Source organism: Carlito syrichta, unplaced genomic scaffold (assembly GCF_000164805.1).
Source record: "Carlito syrichta isolate Samal-C Ts95f unplaced genomic scaffold, Tarsius_syrichta-2.0.1 Scaffold166711, whole genome shotgun sequence".
Lineage (NCBI taxonomy): Eukaryota > Metazoa > Chordata > Mammalia > Primates > Tarsiidae > Carlito > Carlito syrichta.
In genome coordinates, this window is record NW_007110807.1 from 31,108 (window position 1) to 53,601 (window position 22,494).

A 22,494-nucleotide genomic window follows, 5' to 3' on the forward strand; every position below is an offset into this window, starting at 1 on the left:
ATACTAGGATTACAGGTGTGAGCCACCATAGCTGGCTTAGAATTAATAAGCAGAGGAGTGACATTAACAATACAAACAAAGATGTTTAAAAAACAATCAGACTCAGTGTTACAAGAATGTGATGAACCTGACCCACTTATACCTCAGCAGTGAAAGTATAATTTATGCACACCTCTTAGAAACAATTTAATGCAGTGAGTGTTTGAGGGCAACTGTGTGGCATGCAGTCTAAAGTCGGTCCCTACTGTTACTCTCCAGTAATGTGCTTTTTTTCAGATCTTACAATATTTACTTATTTGACTTACTCCCCTTTATTGAATAGACTACAAGGGCAGGGGATAGACTACACGTCTTGAATAGACTGCAAGGATGGGGCATATTTGTTTTGTTCACCATTAAATAGCAAACACCTGATAGAGTACCTGTCATGTAGTTGCTCAGTAGATGTAAGGTGGGTGCGTGAATAAGTGAATGTGCAGATATTGAGGATAGATTTAAAGTCATCCAACCAGATCCTGGTGGTTAAGGGAGGTTTTCTGAAATAAAGTATGAGCTGAGTCTTTTAAAAGTGAGTAAGGGTTATAAGGGAAAAATGAAAGCTCTTCCACAAAGAAAACAAGCAGCATATGAGAAGGTGAAAGATGGCCAGGCGTTAGGCTATGGACATGGACAGTGAGAGAGAAAAGTATAAGACAGGGACAGACGTCCCACGCTAAGGCATTTGAATTGTGTCCTGTGCAATGTGGGAACCAGTAGTGAAGGTTAATAAAATAAATAACAGGATCTATGTATATTTGAAAAAAGCTCTTGTTGGCATTAGTCCAGAGAACACACTAGGCTATAGGGAGGGAGAAAGTTGGAAGACTGTGTTGTTGTAATTGAAGAATAGTAATGGTTCTTTAGAGGGATCTAGGTTAGTGGGGGGAAAGAAATAATGGCCCAGAATTAAAGCAATAAGAGTAGGGTGGGCTCATTGATAGAGAAGAGAAAAAGTAGTTATGTGGTTGGTAGGGGAAATGAAGTATCGCTTCTGGGCTTCTCATTTGGGGTATTGGGTAAGTGATGGTGTTATTCATTGAGAACATAGGAGGAATGCGGTGAGAGTGAGAATAAAGTTCATTTTAAGTGTTCGTTTCCTTTAACCATTTCTACTTTTGGATTCTGGCTGTAAATGCTATATTGGTTATTTATAATCAATTCGCTGAATAATAGGTTACTCTAAAACTTAGCAACTTAAAACAAACATTTATTGTCTTACATTTTCTGTGAGTCAGGAGTCCAGGTATAACTCAGTTAGATCTCTCTGACTCAGTCAGGGTCCCTCATGAAATTGCAGTTAAGCTGTAGGCTAGGGTTGCAGTCATCCAACGTCTTGATTGGGACCAGAGCATCTGCTTCTAAGAAAGTTCAGTCACGGTGTTGGTGGGACCTGTTTCTCGCTGGTTGTTAGCAGGAAGCCTCAGGTCCTTACCACATGTACCTCTCCAGGGGTCTGCATGGGTGTCCTCACAGCATGGCACCTGGCTTATCAGAGCAAGCAGTCAGAGCAAGGAGGAAACCACAGTGTCTTGTATGACTTGGTCTGGGAAGTCAAACACTGTCACTTCTGCCATGTTTCTCCTTATTAGAAGGAAGTCACTCAGTCCATTCAAGCGGTACCTTTTGAAGGAAGTATGGAGAGAATTTGTGAGCATATTTTTAAATCTCCACATATGCCATATACAGGTTTAGGGGAGATTTTCTTTTTAACGTTTGTATTACCAGCATACTAACGGGCAGTTTGTAAAAATATTACGAAGATGTTTGCTATGCATTAGTGGTATTTGGTACCTTTTATTCAAGAGTTAAGGTATTTGATATCAAAATGTATTGAGTTTGTTGAAATATAGACATCAATGGAATAGGACCATGTGCAGTGGCTCACGCTGGTAATTTCAGCAGGCAGGAGGGTTGCCTGAGCCTGAGTTCAAGACCAACCTGGGCAACATAGCAAGACCTGTCTCTACAAAAAAAATTTTGTTTTAATTAGTCGGGTGTGGTGGTGTACTCCTGTCCTAGCTACTTGGGAAACTGAGGTGGGAGAATTGCTTGAGCGAGGAGTTGGAAGCTGCAGTGAGCTGTGATCATTTTACTGCCCTCTAGCCCAAATGATACAGCAAGACCCTGTCTCTATTTTGAAAATTAATAAGAAAAATAAAGGGGATGAAATTCAGTGATTCTTCCACTGTTGCCATGTTTCCTTGGCTAATGCCCAGCCTACTTGCTGAGGTATAAGACACAGTTACAAGGCATCTACCTGGGATTTGGCCCTGACCTGCCACCCAAAGCCTACTGAACAAGTTGAAACCCAAACCTGTGTTTCTGAGATAGTCCCCTAGATTATCTCATCAAACACAGAGATGCAAGCAGTCAGGGGTTCGCCTTGGCAGATGTGTTTGTTTTCAATACACGAGCCGTAACCTGCTTAATCCAGTCGGGGAGAAAACCTGAGTGTGAATTGATTCCTGTTTTGAAAGTGAAGAACCCTCAGGATTCTGTGATTAGTGGGTTGAATGTCTCCTTCCCTTTTCTTCAGAATTTGTTTCTTGTGGGGATGGGGAGAAGGAATATTTTCTCTGCTCCCGGCCCTAGGATTTGCTTATCTAGAGGAGAGTACATAAACGTTAGTCCTGAAGAGTCGCACACCAGAAGGGCAAAGCCACACCGATGCCATGTGTCTCCAGCCCCTTTCAAGCACTACATCGGTGCAACATCTGCCCCAGCCAGGCTTTGCCATTGAACAGTTTAACCATTCTTGTCCCTACCTGCATGCTTTTCCACACAAAGCTACTTCTGCTCAGAGTTGGGATTACCTGTCCAAACCTCTACTGAATCGGTGATACACTTTTGAGCATCTATTGGATATAATGCATTGTTCAGTCTAGGGATTTAAAGATAAATAAGATTGACTTCTACCTTATGGGTATGTTCTAATCTAGTTGTGGAGATAGTTAAGCACAATTAACTATAATAGGTGAGAATGTTCAAGTGTCACAATAGTGCAAAGGAGTAAGAAAATGGGATACTTGGAAATCAGAGAAAGACCTGGTAGAAATGACCTCTAGGCTGTGTTTGAAAAACAAGTAGCCGGGCACAGTGGCTCATACCTGTCTATAGTCCCAGCACTTTGAGAGGCAGGGGCAAGAGGATTGTCTGAGATCAGCCTGGGCAATTTGGCAAGAATTAGTCTCTACAATAAATCAAGAAAAATTAGCTGGGCGTGGTGGTGCTGGAACTTGTAGTTCCAGCTACTTGAGAGGCTAAGGTTGATGCTGTGGTGGCTGTGAGCATGCCACTGCACTCCATCCTGGGTGACAGAGTGAGACTCCGACAAAAAAATAAAAGAAAATTACTGATGCCAAGACGATTAGGGAAAATACAAGATGAACCTGGAATATCATAGTTCACGAAAAAGTAAACAAATGCTCAAGAAATGAGGGCAGGCATATCAAAAACAAGCAAACAAGAAAACCCACACACAAGAGCTAGCGTAAAGGAGTTTCCAGGTCTGGGAAATGTGAGCATCAAATGATGATAGTAACAGTTTGTAATCCCCTGAGCAAAATGGGAATCCACAAACCCATACTGACATAAATGGATAAACAAATGGATGAAGGAAACATTCTGTTCTACAATAGAATGCCAACCAAAAAATGGAATGGAATGATGGAGCCAGAAAAATTCACCATCTTGCAGTCACTACAGTAATGAATATTTAGCTGAGAATCATCAATGGATGCTAAATATGATGAGTAAAAATTTGATTATCCGTAGGAATATTTACATAGTCTTAAAAACTTTAAGTCTCCCAACAAATTATTACTTGTTTTTTATTATGTGTATATACCTGTTAATTTACTTAGTGCTTAATAAACATGGCAGAAACTTGTAACCCAATGATATAAATTAATATTGACCAGTGATGAGATAACACCAAGAAGAGCACTTGGTATTCCGCCAAGTATAGCATGAACAAAAAGCACAGGCAACTATCAGAGAAACCCAAACTGAGGGACAGTATGTAACATCAAATCCCCTGTTTCTCACTGTAGGAACTGTTGCAGGTTAGAGAAGACTAACCATGTGGCTCATGACCCTGCTTTGGATCCTAGTCCTGTAAAAGACATTATTGGAACAATTGGCCCAACTTGAGTAGCATTCATGGACTAGTTTTAGTGGTGACGTATCAAGATTAATTTCCTGATTTTGATATGGTGTTTTCAGAGCATGTCCCATACTGAGAAAAAAAACACTGAAGTATAAGGTGGTAATGGGGCATCATTTCTGCAACTCATTCTCAAACTGGAGAGTTTGGGCAGATAAATGTTAACGGGAAGTCTTGATGGAAGGGGTATAGGAGTTCTATGGAGTATTTCTGCAACATAAATTTAAGGTTATTTCAGATTAAAAGGTGTTTTTTAAATGGTATTGTTCGCCTGGCACAGTGGCTCATGCCTGTAGTCCCCGCGCTTTGGGAGGCCAAGGTGAGAGGACTGTCTGAGCCCACGAGTTCGAGACCAGCCTGGACAACTTGGTGAGACCTTGTCTCTACAATACATCAAAAAATTAGCTGGGCCTGGTGGTTGCTGCCTATAGTTCCAGCTACTTGAAAGGCTGAGGCAGAAGGATTGCCTGAGCCCAGCAGGTCAAAGCTGCCATGACTGTGAGCATGCCATTGCACTCCAGCCTGGGCGACAGAGTGACCCCGACTCAAAAATAAATAAATACATACATAAATGGTATTGTTCACAGTGTCAGAAATATAAAGAAGTCAAGCAAGGAGGATGAAGACTAAGAAAAAAAGACTGGTCAACAGTGAACAGACAGAGTGGGAGATGGGGGCAGTTAAAGCAAGCTGAGAATTGAATGCCAGATAAGGTGAGGGGAGGAGAGGTCATTCTGGGAAGTTTGTTGAATGGAAGAAAAATCTAAGAGAAGGGATTTGCTTTTATTTTCAGAATGCTGTGAACTTTCTATATTCACAGATTGAGGGACGTATACCTGTACACTGCTGCAATACAGAGATACAAATTGAAGGGACTGTAGTTGGTGGAGAACCAGTTGGAGACCTGGAGGAAAGGCTATGAGATGGAGATGGAAAGTAAGATCAAGACCTCAGTGTAAAGGTTGAGCTTGGAAAGAGCCTCCCACTCCCTCACCAACACAACCCCCTCCCCCAAAAAAACAAAACACCATCCATTCGATTCTTTGTTGTGTAGCTGCCATGAAATTTCGGTGAAACTGACCCTACTTCTAGCTCCAGAAGTGGACCTTGGCAGTTCTATTCTCCCTTACTGCTGTGGTTTGCATAGTAACCCAGATCTAAACTGGTTTGTTCATCTTAGACCTGGAGAATGCTTTAAGGATTGTGTCCAGTGCACATCCAGTACACATCTTGGAACTCTTATTAGATGAAGCACCCTTATTTATGAGATGAAGCACTTTCCCTGAGCACCACAGTGCTGGTGCTGCTGCCCACCATAATATGAATAGGACAGATGCCACCCTGAAGACACAGTCTGTCCTCTAGGAGCAAGAGGTGTCAGAAGGGAGCTGGGCATCGAAGAAAAGAAAAATCTATACTGTGAAAGAAGCAGCAAGAAGGAAATGAGGAATCGGGATTGGAGTCCTGATTGAACCATACTAAAGCTTTTCCTACTCCTGGGCTTTGGGGTTCCTTTGACCCTCTTTTATTATATGCCAATTTGAGGAGGATTTTTTGTTACTTGTGACTGGAAACATCCTAACTGATAAAGGATGAAAGAGTTGTCGTCTCTGAACCAACAGCCCAGAGAGGCATAAAGACAAAAGTGTTGAATGAAATGGGGAAATCAGGGATTCCTGTTTTTCAGGTCCAGGATACAAAACTGCTCTCACAACACAACCCCCAAAAGTTGTCTCCTCTAAATTTCTGCTGTGCCTATTCAAATATCACATATTCTGTCAGACGTTGTATCACATTATTCTCTTTCAAGTACTTTGTATACACTCCTAAACAGATTGGAAGTCCCTCAAGGGCAATGGTTATGTCTTTATACAACTGTGTATCTATAACCTAAGACCAAGCATAGGGCTAGGCAAACTAGATGTTCAATCAACCTGTATTCAATTGCGGGGATATCTAGGGGACCCAATCTCAAACCAGGCAAAGTGGGAATCAAAGGGAGGTCCACACTACCTATATGATGACCACTTGTGTACCTAACCCTGAATTGTACTCCACATCTTTAAAATAAAAAATTGTGCTGATATCTAAGAACTCCCCATAAATCAGCATGTAACTAGGTTCTCTCCACCTCAATTTCAGACTTCCCTCTTCACAGGGGCAACTCGATAGCATGCACACGCACACGTACACACACACTCACATAAGCATGCAACTTGTGTTTATCAAAGACTACATTAGCCACTTTTTCCTTCAATTTGGATATTTGTATTACATCAGTTTACTTGAGGAAAGCTCTGTGTTTTGATATGTTTTTACAGTACTGTCTAACTCATTTAGCACTACTTGATTGCATTTCGCAGCAACAAAAGAACAAATCCAGGTTAGATTTAGCAATGTGGAAGATACCATATCTCGAAACCTCTTTAAAACATTCTGTCAGCCAGCCAAAGCTTGTCTAGACCTGAATATGTAGACTGTGATTCTTCCCAGGGCGACAACATCAACAAAAAGCTTATCTCTTATCCGAGGGTACAATCAGCAGTGTGCTGGGAAGATGCCAGCTATTCCGTACACCCCACCATTGATAGGTAATGTTCTCCAATGCCAAGGAAATATGCATCATCTGGTTTTGGGAACTGGTCTCGCAACAGTCACCTGCCCAACGTAAGCTGCCGAAACAAAACTCTAAGGTTTTCTGGGTTAACCTGTTGGGTGGAACTCCAAGTAGATAAAGAGAGGATTCTGTCCAGGAATGTTCTCACTGACCACATGATCCTTTCTGAGACGATATTTACACTTGTCCCTGAAGTTCAACTGGACATCAGAAATGGATCCAGGATGAATGCTCAAGACCCTTTTGTTTAATTGAATGAATGAGTTAACATTTTTATACAGTTAGGCAAGCATACGCTTTATGTCTAGTCTGTATTTTAAGGCCTTTGTGTTTTAACTATTTAGCCATGGGTTCCAACAATATGAATACAGCAGTTTTACTATTGTGAAAAATAAATAATTGAACACATTTGCTCTCTGCCCTACCAAAAATGATGCAAATTACAATTCTCAAATGCCACAATGGGCAGCTGGAAATAGTTTCTGTCTAGAACCAACCTGCAGTCTCACAGAGTTGCACAATGAGTTTTCTTTTGAGTTCAGAAAGTGGGCTGGGAGAGACTGAAATCACAGCGTGGCAGGCTTGGATATCTCTGTGTATGTGTGCGTGTTGGGCAGCTAATAAAGTGGTAGGCCAGTCCCTAATTCGGTTTGGCTTTTTTTAATGCTACACTCTAGTGCCTGAAAACTTTTACTCTAAGGAGCAGGACTCTGTAACTTAGTAAGTGCCTAAGGCCAGAATGTCATTTTCCATACTAGGGAGTGCTGAATGTGCTGTCAGCCAAGTTTCTGCCTCCCAGGAACCCAGTGCTCGAATTAATTCACATCCAGCAGTGGGGGAGTCTTCAGAATGTTAAAGAGTGTCACTGCAGCTCTGTAAGGAAGCACAGTATGAGAGGCTGAGGCTTGGAAGTAGCCAGCCCAGAGTTGGGATTTCTTGGAAAAGGCAGTTGGGGAATGGGAGGGAGAAATGCACTGAGACAGAGAGTCCCAATGCCACCATTGCTAAGTCCATCTCTTCCTCAAACCTCGGTCTTTTTATCTGTAAAACCTGAATGTGAATGCCTTTTCAACATATCCTACAGGCTGTAGTAGCCTCCAGTAAATAATGGACATAAGTTTTCTAAAAAGGCAAGTAGGCTGGGCGTGGTGGCTCATGCCGGTAATCCTCGCACTTTGGGAGGCTGAGGTGGGAGGGTTGCTTGAAGTCAGGAGTTTGAAACCAGCCTGGGCAATATAGCAAGATCCCCATCTCTTAAATTATAATAATAATAAAATAGAAGCAGGTCATTGTATAAATGTGAAGTATTGTCAGCAAATCAATGACAAGTCATGGAAGCTAAAACTTGAAAGGAGTTTGCCGGCATGGAGAGAAATTTCAAGCTGAGGGGCAAAGTGTGGTGAGTGTTGCAGAGGTGCAGACACACAGAGCAAGTTGGAATGGAAAGTCATCCAGTGAGGCCAAGTCCTGGCCAGTGAAGGGACTGCTCGGAACCTAGGAAAGTGTGCTGGGGAAAACTTGTGAATAAAAAGTTTTGAGTTCTTTGATAAAACACTGTGGATGTTATCTTAAGACGAGGAGTGGTCAAAAGCTTTTTGATGGGGGATGAGAGTTAGGACAGGCAACACAGTTTATAATGGAAAGTATGCCTATTCCAGGTAGGGTAGGTTAGGGGGAAGGATGGAAACTGGGGAAGGCTAAAGGGAGAAAAGTCAGGAGAGGCTATTTTTCACCCTAAACCTATAAGGTACAGTGATTGACCCTCCTTGGAAAGCTTTTCCACCTCCTCTCTGGGTGCCAAATATGTCTGCCATGGCTGTGGGGATGTGGCCTGGCCCATGTGATGGAAGGTGCACACCTGAACTCTTCTGGGGTTGGACAAGCATGTCATAGGGTGGGAAGTCCCGCAGTTGCTCCGCACACACGGTGGGCCAGATGCCTCTCCTTCTAGGACCCAAAGCTAAACAAAGCTGGTTCCTTTCCAAAAGTTCTCCTTGGAGATTTAAATCCCAATTGTATCACTTGGATTGGGCGCTGAATCTGGAAAAAAGATTGGTGACCTCCCAAGTACGCTGCTTAAAACACAGCAATGAACTCTTTAAATGCCACTTGTACCTAATTGGTCTTTCTCCTAACCTTTTAAAACTTGGACTCTGGGGTATAGGAAAGAAAAAGAAAGCCAAATGCCCAAACTAAAACCCAAATCATCCTCCCTGAGAGGCTTGAGGGTTAGAGGAAATCATGACGTGAACTTTGCTCCAGAACGTCTTAATGTTTGTGTTATATTTATGTGAATGCTTAAATATTTAGAATAGATGCTGCGGCTGGGCTCAGTGGTGTGTGCCTTTGTTCCCAGCTACTCAGGAGGCTAAGGCAGGAAGATCATTTGAGCCAGGAATACAAGACCAGCCTGGGCAATATAAAGGGATCCCATCTCTAGTAAAAATTGAGGGGAAAATGGAGAGAAAGAAGATGCTGCAAACGTGAAAGAAAATTGGAGCCGGGCACAGTGGCTCACGCCTGTCATCCCAGCACTTTGGGAAGCCAAGGCAAGAGGATTATCTGAGCCCAGGGGTTCGAGACCAGCCTGAGCAACATGGCAAGACCTTGTCTCTACAATAAATCAAAAAATTAGGCATGCTGGCACACGCCTGTGGTTCCAGCTACTTGGAGGGCTGAGGTGGCAGTGCACTTCAACCTGGGTAACAGTGAGAATCTGACTAAAAATAAAAATAAAAAATCTCCAAGTTAACATGTTTGTATTGATTTCCTATTTCTATGACCGGTGTGTGGGCAAGAGGAACTTGGGAGAGGCCTATCACACAGGGCTTGGGCTTCTGCCGAATGATTCTGAGGAGAGACAGGAGAAGCCGGGTTCAGCTCTGTGTTGGTGCTATTATGGAGTGGGGCAACTGAACACTGGAAATTTCTCTGTCATCTTGGCTCTGGAGCTCACAGGAACAAAGGGCGTCACTGGTCAAAGGGCAGTCATCACTCAAAAGGAGAGAAGAGGCAGGATGCGGTGGCTCAAGCCTATAATCCCAGCACTTTGGGAGGCTGAGGTAAAAGGATTTCCTGAGCCCAGGGGTTCAGGACCAGCCTGAGCAACTTGGTGAGACCTCATCTCTACAATAAATCAAAAAATTATTTGGGCGTGGTAGCGAGTGCCTGTAGTTCTAGCTTTTTAGAAGGCTGTGGTAGAAGAATCACCAGAGCCCAGCAAGTTGAGGCTGTGGTGGCTGTGAGCGTGCCCCTGTACTCCAGCCTAGGCAACAGAGGGAGACTTCAGCTGAAAAAAAAAAGAAAGAAAATTGGGCTTAACCAGTCATAACAAAATAGTATGCAGATCTGTGTTGCCAGCCTCATCCTCTACCCCAGTTCCTTTCAGTTTGATGTAAGGATGTAAGGTCTTCATGTAGTTTTTTAAACAATACAAGACAAATAATCTTATTATGTATGCAATTAGCAGACTAATTTATTAAAAGACTAACAGAAACAATGTTGACTTTTTTTTTTTTTTTGAGTGGGAATCTCACTGTAACCCAGGCTGGAGTGCGGTGGCATGCCCATGGCCACCACAGCCTCAATCTGCTGGGCTCAGGCAATACTCCCACCTCAGCCTTCCAAGTAGCTGGAACCACAGGTGCACGCCACCATACCTGGCTATTTTTTCTTGATTTATTGTAGAGATAAGGTTTCACTATGTTGCCCAGGCTGGTCTCGAACCCCTAGGCTCAGGCAATCCTCTCGCCTCCACCTCTCAAAGTGGTGGTATGTCAGGGGTGAGCCACCACGCCTGGCTGGTGTCATGTATCTTTAACCCCGGCTGGTCAGAATCCTCTTCTGTACTGTCCTTTGCCCTGTTAGTCACTAGCCTTGGCTCAGAATGACGGTTAATTGTTCCTCAGAACTACTCTCAAGTGACCAGGGTTTGCCTTCAGCTTTGAGGGAAATACTTGAGTAGAGAATTTCCAAAATTATTTTCACAATAGTGGCATTAATGAAATAAATGTATATCTTCTCTAGTGACTAGTCTTCTTTATCTGTTTTTATACTGTATGATTTGTTTAAAGAGAAAGTCATACCTCTCTACTATGGCCACTTCCTGCTGTTAGAGAATGCGCTAGCGTATGTGGCATTTCCTCTTTTATGGTTGTGCAATGACTTCAAATAACTCTGAGTAACTTTTAATGCACTGGCCAAGATGGAATGGCTTGCTTCCTTTTTCTAATGGTTAACTGCCCCTTGACAGAATTAGTCATTTTGATTGTGTTCCCCTAGCACTTTGATTTCATTTCTGATACATTTGTGGAATTATAATTACATATTTACTTCCACTAGTCCTTAAGGAGGAGTTCAGATTTTTTCCTATTTGTGAATGGGCTGTGTTGCCCCACCTAGTCTGGTATTTAATGAGTATCCAATGTTTGCTAAATTGAGTGATGTTTGTCTTGAGAGTTCCTTGATTGTTATGGTCAGGTAGATTCCGGCAGCTCTTTCAGGGGCACTAATGGTCAAATCAGCTAGGCTAGGCTTCTGTCTATACTAGGATCAGCATTTATTTTTTAAAACCAATTTCATAGAAAAATATTTGTAAAACACTTGATAAACAGAAAAGTTCATGTAGTTGATAATAATGTAGTGGATAGAGGGACTCCTCCTAAAAATATTTCTGAGTTAGGAGTATTGTGAGCTAGCTTTTTTCGTTCTTTTACATTCCTAAGTCTTTCCTTAGGTGCCTTCCTTTTAAGCTGTGACAAAACCTGACAACTGGAGGGTTTTTTTTCTTCCCCACCCTAGTTGCTATAGCTGGTGAATCATAGAAACTGGAGAGGGAAAGACCAGTGAAATCACCGGTTCATCTCCAAATTAAGGAGTGGAGCACAGGAATTTGGGGAAGACTAACCTCTCATTTCAAAAGCGAAAAGATTGCTTTTGTTTGTTTGTTTGTTTGTTTGTTTACAACTAGGGCTGATTAGAATAGCTCACCCATCTGTCTGCGTCTACCAATTCTGAGACCCACCCTATTAGAAAGCAATCAGACCTTCTTATCAATGGTCCTAGGAAAACCAGATGCTAAATCATTAAGGCGTTGAACTCACATTCTACTGCCTAAGTAATAAAGCTGGATTGCAAATCTTTCAGGGATTGTTTTAACTGAGTTTTACAGAATTTAAGACTCTGCTCTAACAGAATCTTAAACATTTAAGAGCGAGCAAGAAACTTACAGTTGATCTGGGCCCCACTGTCCAGTTTCCAGATACTGAGAAACTAAGACTGACTGGGCGCAGTGGCTCACACCTATAATTTCAGCACTTTGGGAGGCCAAGGAGAAAGGATTACCTGAGCCTGTGGGTTCGAGAACAACATGGGCAACTTGGTGAGACCTCATCTCTTAAACAAACAAACAAACAAAAAATTAAGATTGAATGTGAAGAGGTGACAGGTATGTGCTGGTCAGGAGTGAACCCCACCCCGACCCCATCTACCTCCCTCTGTGTCAGTCTCAGGACTCCCCCTCACAACACTCTCCCCCCACCATGGTCTTCTTCCTCTCTTCCCCTTCTTGTCCTCTTTTTTGTGTTGTCTGAAGAAATGGCAGAGGCCATTTAGTATCCATGCCAGCTATTCACTCCAGCCTAGCCTGAACCTCCAGACATCCTGGTCACAGAGGCAAGCGTTTGCCACCCAGTCCCACCTGTAGCCTGTCCACCACCCTTGTCGCTTCTTGCCCATTTGTACCTGTGCCCTTCCAGCTATGAGCCCCACCTTCCTTTCCTGTTTAGATTCTGCCATTATTATCCTTTAGACTTTTTGGCAGAGCATAGTGTCCTTGGCTCCCCCTTTGGTGTCTAGCTTAGCTTCTCATGGTTTCCAAAGCATCCCTGTACCAGGTCTGGCCTCTTGGGATATAAAACTGGGCTCCATTTTGCTTACTCTTTGCCATCACTCCCTGAAGGGTGGGAGGAACATATTCACTCTACTGCTGGGAGGATAGCTTCAGTGCGTATCCCCGTATCTAGTTACCTGAGGGTGCTATCATTGGTGCCCGTGATTCGAAATCTAAATTCCTTTTCCACGTTAGGGATATTTAACAATTGCCTGTTGTCATTATTATTATTATTATTATTTGAGTTGGAGTCTCACTCTGTCTCCCAGACTGGAGTGCAGTGGCTGCTCCCGGCCACCGCAGCCTCGACCTGCTGGGCTGCGGTGATCCTTCCGCCTCAGCCTTCCATAGTAGCTGGAATTACAGGCATGCGCTACCACGCCTGGCTGATTTTTTTGATTTATTGTAGAGATGAGGTCTCACTGCTCAGGCAGGTCTTGAACCTGCGGGCTCAGGCAATCCACTCACCTCAGCCTCCCAAAGGCATGGGATTACAGGCTGAGCCACCAAGCCTGGCTGTTATCATTATTTTAATAATATTCTACACAGCTTCATTTTTCTTTAATTTAATCACAGCTGTATGTGTCAATAATCAAGGGCCTGAAAATATGGTGGGGTTCCACAGCCCTAGGAGTCTGAATGAAAGCAACCACTTTATGTGGCTATATTTAATTACTGAAGGGATGCCCTTCCTGATCTGGACAAAAAGGGAATGAAGAGATAGAGAAAGGCTAAAAGTATTTTATTTAAGTGATCTATTGATCGACTTGTAAAGATATATAGTTTATTTTATTATTCAAAGTACTTCCATTTGGAACCTTTCCAATGGATAGATACAGCTTGTTTCTGTTTAGCAACATCTATGTGCACGCACATGATTTTTTTTTTTATGAGTCGGAGTCTCACTCTGATGCCCATACTGGAGTGCAGTGGCTTTCTCACGGCCACCACAACCTCGATCTGCTTAGCTCAAGCAATTCTTCCACCTCAGCCTTCCAAGTAGCTGGAACTACAGGCATGCGCTATCATGCCAGGCTTGTTTTTTTATTTGTTGTAGAGATGAGGTCTTGCCATGTTGCTTAGACTAGTCTTGAACCTCAGAGCTCAGGCAAGCCTCTCGCCTCAGCCTCCCAAAGTGTTAGGATTACAGGCTTGAGCCACCGCGCCCGGTTCATGCACATGATTAATGTACCTAATCTATTACACTTACACACTAAGCGTCAAGTTTTAGACTAAAAGAAAATGTGATGATTTTCTAATCAAGCCCCCTACTTTCCAGATGAGGAAGAGAACCAGAGGCTTAGGTGATGTGTCCAAGTACACCCATTTTGTATGGGAGCAGGCCCAGAAGCCGTGCCTCCTGAATGCTGTGGTTATTAACAGAGCGCCTAGCAGGAGTGTCCGCTCCAACACAGGTCTCTCGACATGGAGAGTCTGGGTGAGGGGCTGGGGCTCCAAAGATGAACCGGGAACTCTTAGTCCAATGGTACAGCCTGACGCATAACCATGAGATAAAAAATGCGATATAAGCCATACAAAGGTCACGTGAATAAAGAAGTGCGATCTACCCTTTCCGTAAACTTCCTGCCACAAGTTATCTTATGTATTATATAAATTTACTTAGCCAACCTTTTTTTTCTGCAAGTGTTGTCGGACTTATGTAAACGTTGGGCTTGTTGGGTTGTCATCTCATAGATTATAATTAGAAGAAACAGAATCAAATGAGATTGTACAATATTTGTGTTTTCTTTGTCAGCCAGAGGTGCTATAATGTCCAACTTTTCTCTATTTAGAGTTTTTTATTATTATATTTTCTTCAATATACATGAAAATATCATTAGAAAATTCAAGTTTTCCCCCAGAACTTAGCATAGGCTGTCACAATCTTGAATGTAAGAAGGCAGCCCTTCTTTTCACTAGCTATATATTCTTTTTCCTTTTCAACTTTTACTTTTTTTTTTGGAGTCAAGGTCTCACTATGTCTCTAAGGCTGAAGTGCTGTGGCATGATCACTGCTCACCACAGCCTCAACCTCCTGAGCTCAGGCAATCCTTCTACCTAAGCCTCCTTACCACCATGCCTGGCTTATAGATTGATTGATTGAAAAGATGAAGTCTTGCTATGTTGCCCAGGCTGGGCTCAAGCAATCCTCCCACCTTGGCCTCCCAAAGTGCTGGAATTACAGGTATGAGCCACTGTGCCCAGCCTGTTTTTTAAAGTCATAAAAATAATTTGTGTTCATTGTTAACAAAAATCAAATAATGAAAAGAAGTATATAAAATAAAAGGTGAAAACCAGGTTCAGTGGCTCACACCTGTAATACCAACAATGTAGGAGGCCGAGGTGGGAGAATTGCTTGAGCCCAGGAGTTCAAGACCAGCTTGGGCATCATAGCGAGACCTCGTCTTTACAAAAAAAAAAAAAAGAATTAGCCGGGCTCGGTGTCTCAGCCTGTAATCCCGTGCCCTTGGGAAGCTGAGGTGAGTGGATTGCCTGAGCCCGCGGGTTCAAGACCTGCCTGGGCAGCAAGATCTCATCTCTACAATAAAAAAAAAAATCATCCAGGTGTGGTAGTGCATGTCTGTAATTCCGGCTACTCGGAAGGCTGAGGTGGAAGGATCGCCGGAGCCCAGCAGGCGAGGCTGCGGTGGCCGGGAGCGGCCACTGCACTCTAGTCTAGGCGACCGAGTGAGACTCCAACTCAAAAAAAAAAAAAAAAAGAATTAGCTGGGTGTAGTGGTACATGCCTGTAGTACCAGCTACCTGGGAGGCTGAGATGGAAGGATTGTCTAAGGCCAGGAGGTCGAGGCTGCAGTACGCTCTGGTGGTGCCACTGCACTCCAGCCTGGGCAACAGAGTGAGACCTTAACTCAAAAAAGCAAAAACAAAAAAAAGCATACTCTCTCTGAAGCTACCAATGTGCAAATGCTTGCATGTACACATAAATAGAATCAAATAAGTCATATTATTCTGCTTGACTTTTTAAAAACTCAACCAACAGAATGTCTTCAAAGATGAAAAAAATTTTCAAAACACTCAAAATACATCTAGAGGACATTTAATAAAGACAAAACATTCAAAATGCAGCTGTCTTTTTGTGTTTTTACACTCACTAAAAACGTCTTAGTTTATGAAAACTACTGTTCTATTTTGAATAGACTTCATGGTTAAGAAATATTTACTATATTGCAGAATGAGGGTTTTTTAAAATTGATAACATACTTAGCACTAAATATTTGTATGAATTTTGTTCAAAATTAGGTAGAAAATGCTGCTTGAAGAAATATCCGAGGCTGATAGAGTTTGACATATTCATCCTTGACATGCCAACCTGTACGTGTAGCAAAATGTGCTGAGTTAAGAACTAAGATACTCATAGCTCAGGTCACATCTCAATATTCCAGCAAGCTGATATGAGAACGATCTTGACAGAGTGGGTATTTGTAGTGAAATCAGTTTTCCTAATGTCTTCTAGACTGGAGTGGTAGCTTGGTATTCCAACAAGACACGGGCTTATGCCTTCATGCTGTTCGTTCTTTCATCTAACCATGCACTTTGGAAATCAGTCTATGGCAGAATGTAGTGATCTATCCCATTCTTTTCAGCAGCTTCCTTCCATTGTACAGATATTCCATAATGAGTGTAATGTGGCCTCACTGATGGGCACTTAGGGTGTTTCAGTATTAACGTGCAAATGGAAACATCCTTATACACATATTGTTGTGGTCACATAGGGCTCTCTTCAGGAGAGCTTTCTTGAGGCAACATCGCTGAAGCAGAAGGCATGAGCATTTTAAATATTGACAGATCCTGCCAAATTGCCCCCTCACCAATTAAGTATGAGAATGCCCACATTTCCCATTTCCTCCACACTGGGCACCATCAGCCTTTTAATTTTTGCCAGGCGAGTTTTAAGTACAAATAAAGGCAAGATAATGCATTTATGGAGAGAAGTTCGATGGTAACAGGCACCAGATAAGACAGTGTCAACACAAAAAATGTCTGTTTTCAGGTATCTCCTGCCTAGCTTCTGAGATCAACAAATTAAAAAATAATAAAAATTAAGGCCGGGCTTGGTGGCTCAGCCTGTAATCCCGCGCTTTGGGAGGCCAAGGTGAGTGAATTGCCTGAGCCCACGGGTTCGAGACCCGCCTGGGCAACTTGGCGAGACCTCATCTCTACAATAAATCAAAAAATTAGCCGGGCGTGGTAGTGCGTGCCTGTAGTTCAACTACTTGGAAGGCTGAGGCAGAAGGATCGCTGGAGCCCAGCAGGTTGAGGCTGCGGTGGCCAGGAGTGGCCACTGCACTCCAATCTGGGCAACTGAGTGAGACTCCAACTAAAAAAAAATAAAATTAAAAAAAAAAATGTGGCCAGGCACGATGGCTCAAGCCTGTAATCCCAGCATTTTGGGAGGCCAAGGCGAGAGGATTACCTAAGCTCAGGGGTTCTAGACCAGTCTGGGCAACTTGGTGAGACCTTGTCTCTACAATAAATCAAAAAATAGGCCAGGTGTGATGGCAAGCACCTGTAGTTCCAGCTACTTGGGAGGCTGAGGTGGAAGGATCGCCTGAGCCCAGCAGGTTGAGGCTGCAGTGACTATGAGCATGCCACTACACTCCAGCCTGGGCAGCAGAGTGAGACTCCAACTCAAACAAACAAACAAAAAAACGCACGGTGACATTTGCAAGAGGAGCAGCACATAAAAAATGCCAAGAGAAGCAGATTAGAGCCAAATCTGCCTGAAGGGTTTGAGAAAGGCTAAAAAGAGAAGATAATATTTGCTCTTGAGGCTTGAAGGATGAGGCCAGGTTCCCCACTGAGGAAAGCAAGAGAGGGCATTCCAGGAGGGAAGCAGGATAGTGAAAGCATGAAGACATTCATGAGCTTGGCTCATTCTAGCAGTGGCACATGGACCTGTGAAGGGGAAGGATGTAGGGAATGAGACCATCCAGGTAGGGCAGAACCCGCCTGGAGGAGTTTTTGGAGAGGTGTCAACTAATCAGAATGATGTCTTTGAAAGGTAATTCTGGCTGCCTTGTAGAGAATGTCTCGAGACCCAAAGTATCCATTACAGCTGAGAAAGAGACATTGGAGTCATTGCAGATATTTCCCTGAAAATATCTCCAAAACAAAATAGAAATTGTGGTTTGTCCACACCAAGAGGACTCTGTGTGGTTTGGATAATAACACCTGAATTCATTAAGGATTTATTGAGGTCTTCCTATGAGTTCAGCAGGGCTAGGTGCTTAAAAGACTCAAAAAGCCAATGGAATAACCATGCTTTTTCAGCACCTACAACATACCAGGCATTGTTTATACATTTTCTAATTATGACAAGTCCTGCAATATCACAGATGACAAAACTGAGGTTTTCAAAAGTTTCCTAATACATTAGTGTCATTCATCAGTAAATGAGAGCTTTCCCTACCCAACCTCTTTGTGTGTTTTGAGTTTCAATCTAGATTATTCAATGTGATATAATTGATTTTTATCGTTACTTAATTCGATGCTCAAATTATCTCAAAATTTACCAAAGAGCCCCTTCAAATTGGCTTTTGTGTCTTTTTGACATGTCCCCATCACCTGGTTGAGCACAAAGCTCACCTTGTATTTTCTCTGTCTCATGCCTGGAAACAGCCATTCCTTCAAGGATCCCTCGTTTCTTATACTAGGGAATAGTATTTAGAAACTAAACCTGAGTATTGAGTATAATGCCATTCTTATTCCCGACCTATTTTATCTCTCTGGAATTTGTTAAGAATATCTCCTTGTCTCTTCCCAGTGTTCTGAAATATTCATGATAGTATGCTTTGGGTTTGCTTGTTTTCCATTCATTGCAGTTTTCCCATCTAAAAGCACATGGCTTTCAGTTCTAGGAAATTCTCTTCAGTTATTTTTTAAATGTTTTTCTTCCCTCCATTTTTTCTATTATTTCTTTCTAGAACACCTATTATTTGGTGTGAGATTTTCCAGATAGCTCCTTTTCCTGTTCTGGCCATGTCTTCATGTATCAGACATTATCATACACCAACTGCATGTAACAGGCTCAAGGAGAGAGGGCTTCATGGTTACTGAGTGTCTAAACTATAAATGTAGCAGGCCTGGGGTCAACCTGTATTTCACTGAAGCCGTGGTAGTGTCTGAGAAATATGGTAGAATGGAAACAGCATAGAATTAAACGCAGAAAAATATATTTTAATGTCAGCTTTGCCACTTACTAGCTTAAGGGTCATGGTAGAGTGCCTGCAAAGATGGTTGCCAGCAATTCTTCCACCCATGTGACATATATCACTCCCATATGAAGAGGTGGAGTCTATTTTTCCTTCCCTTGAATTCGACTTGTGAGTTGCTTTGACCAATGGAACGCAGTGGAGTGCCACTCTTCCAGATCTGGGCCTGGCAGCTTCCTCTTTCACCTCTTGGAAGCCAGCAAAAAAAAAAGGAACGTGAACCTTGGAGTATGAAAATTAAACCTCAGCAAGATTTACATAAAACCCATAAAGTTTCTGAGAAAAACTGCATTGGATATGAATTTTGGAACATGGTGTGAACCTTAATAACATCTAGAAAAATCCACATTTTTTTTTTTGAGTCTGAGTCTCACTTGACCTGCTAGGCTCAGATGATCCTTCTGCCTCAATCTCCCAAGTACCTGGAACCACAGGTGTGCGCCACCACGCCCGGCTAATGTTTTGGTTTATTGTAGAGACGAGGTCTCACCAATTTGCTCAAGCTGGTCTCAAACTCCTGGACTCAGACAACCCTCTCGCCTTGGCCTCCCAAAGTGCTGGGATGACAGGCATGAGCCATCGCACCCAACTGAAAATTCACATGGTTTTTAAGTTACTTGTATGAATGAAAGTACTGCCAGCTTAAATACAGAAATAATTCAGAATGAAAAGAAGTTTTTAGACCTTTGAGTATCTACTGGCATGAAGCAGATTGAGAGAGCTGTTCAGCTAGAAATAGAAGTCATTCTTTTTTTTTTTTGAGTTGGAGTCTCACTCGGTCGCCCAGACTGGAGTACAGTGGACACTCCCGGCCACCACAGCCTCGACCTGCTGGGCTCCGGCGATCCCTCCGCCTCAGCCTTCCGAGTAGCCAGAATTACAGGCATGCGCTACCACGCCCGGCTGATTTTTTGATTTATTGTAGAGATGAGGTCCCGCTGCCCAAGCGGGTCTCAAACCCGCAGGCTCAGGCAATCCACTTACCTCAGCCTCCCAAAGGCGCGGGATTATAGGCTGAGCCACCGAGCCCGGCTAGAAGTCATTCTTTAGGAAAGGAAAAACATGTTAGAGAATGGAGACTGGAGGCTGGGGTAGGGGGATGGGAGTGGGGGGGTATAAAGCCCAAATCCGATCATGGATGAAAGCAAGCGTCCACGGTTGCCTTTTCACTGCACAGCCTGTGAGCTGAGAGTGCTGGCAGTTTCCGTGTTTGCTTCCGGAAAAGCCAGCTGCCATGACTTTCTTGGTGGAGAGAAAGCAGGACCTGGAGGGTGAGAGACCAAGGAGGAAAGACGCAGCCTGCTTTCTGTGATTTTAGCAAGCCTGGCTGAGGCACCAAACATATCTGTGAAGCCACTTTTGATCCTCCAACACCCCACTGACTTACTCAACTCCGCTGGGCCTGGAGTGAAGCCACCCTGCGCCCACTGGGTTCTGCCCAGATTGCAGAATTGTGAACAACTACATGGCTGTTTATGTTTTTATTTTTCATTTTTTGAGTTAGAATCTCACTCCGTCGCCCAGACTGGAGTGCAGTGGCACACTCACAGCCACCCCAGCGTCGACCTTCTGGGTTCAGGTGATTCTTTTGCTTCAGCCTTCCAAGTAGCCAGAACTACAGGTGCACACTGCCATGCCCGGCTAATTTTTTGATTTATTGTAGAGACATGGTCTCGCCAAGTTGCACAGGCTGTTCTCGAACCTGTGGGCTCAGGCAATCCCCTCACCTCGGCCTCCCGAAGTGATGGGATTACAGGCTTGAGCCACCATGCCCAGCCAAGCCATGACTTCTAAGAGCTTCATTTTTATGGTAACCTCAGTGCAAAGTTCTTTAGCATGAAGCAAAGCCTGGCTATTGCACAGATCTGTATCAATTTGGATTCGCTGGATGTTCAAGATAAGGAAATATTCTCTTGGATATTTGATGGCTTTTATGTATTCCATGATTTAATTAAATCTTATCTTTTGTAGAGGCCTACCACAGCACAGTTAGGAGGAAGAGGCCAAGTGTTGTGGCTCACACCTGTAATCCCAGTCCTTTGGGAGGTCAAGAAGGGGGGATCACTTGAGCCCAAGAGTTCAAGGCTGCAGTGAGCTATGATCACACCACTGCACTCCAGCCTGGACAACAGAGAGAGACCTTGTCTTAAAACAAACAAACAAACAAACAAAAAAAAGGAGTTAGGGGACTGTGGAATCAATCCTGAGAAGTAGAGAAGGGAGGCTGAATCTTGCCTACCATGCTGGGTGCCTGTGTTTCCCTTACATTCCAGTGTTCACACTGAGTAGGCAGATAAATAAACATTGTTTCTGCCTTTAAAGCTTTGTCTTAAACTGAGGACTATAAACGTAAATCAGAAACAGTTTCTGAAAAGAGAGACCCCAGGAAAATTAGAATAGACTTAGCTTTTTAGCACAGTCGTTTTGCCCTAGTATATAAGCCATTTTGCTTGAGTTTTTCTACTGGCACACTTTGCTAAGCAGCTTGCACAGCTTCCGTGTCCCTCTTTATAATCATTAGTAAGAAAAATCACCTTAGAAATCGGACATCCCCTTCAGCATGTCCAGTCCTCCTAACAATCTTTCTTCCAGGCATTCCTGTCAATACATTGCTGTCACCCCACCATGACCAACCTACAGCCCACCACCCGAGGTCGTGAGAGGCTGGTGCTTGGCAATGTCAAGATCTAAGACTTATGTGACTGCTTTCAACATCAAAGAATGCAGCCCTGAAATTCCTTTTGGCCCAAACCGCTCTGGGCTCCAAACACCCCTTGTCCCAAGGGCCTTAAAGATGCCCAGACCTCAGCCCTTCCCAGCCCCACTCGCCTGAGTGCCCGCCCCCTTTCCGTCTGTAAAAGGTGAATCACAAATTTACTTCTTTCTACTTCCTTCTTTGTTGCAATCTTGCATTATTCCCCGCGGCACCGGCCCACCTTGCCTCAGTTTACCCTTTCAGTATCCAAAATGTTGCTTTATTTTCTATTTGTCATTTTGGTAGGGCCCATCCTGTAAAACTCCCAGCGAAGGGCTGGGCAGGGTTGTTCAGAGCTCCCAGGGGCGGCGGACTTTGTCGCTAACTCGCTCTGTGAGCCCAACACTGGATGTCTGGGATCTTGTTACCGTTTGCTGATTCTCAGGATCGGAATGGGGCTCATCTGGAAAGCAAACACGGATGTTAAGGTCCATGGGAGGTTAACACATATGATCGTCGGGACCAGAGACAGCTGCGTGAAGTGAGTGTGCAAGGAGTTCAGGGGCGCAGTTCAGGGACGCAGTGGGGGGACTGGGGGACTCTTGGCGAAGCGTTCCTGTGCGTTTGAGGCCTGAATGAACGGTTGGCACCCCCGGGCACACAGATGCGTGTCTGCCCACATGTGGTCCAGGTGGCTGGTGGAGAAGAAGCAGCCACACGGAGCAAGGGAGCTAGCCCGCGAGGCGGCGGCGCAAAAAGGCGAGGGAGGACCTTCCTTGGTGGGAACTCCGGGGGTCCAGGGCACCGGCCCCGCCCAGCCCCGCCCGCCTGCGGCAGGCCGCGAGGGGGGAGGCC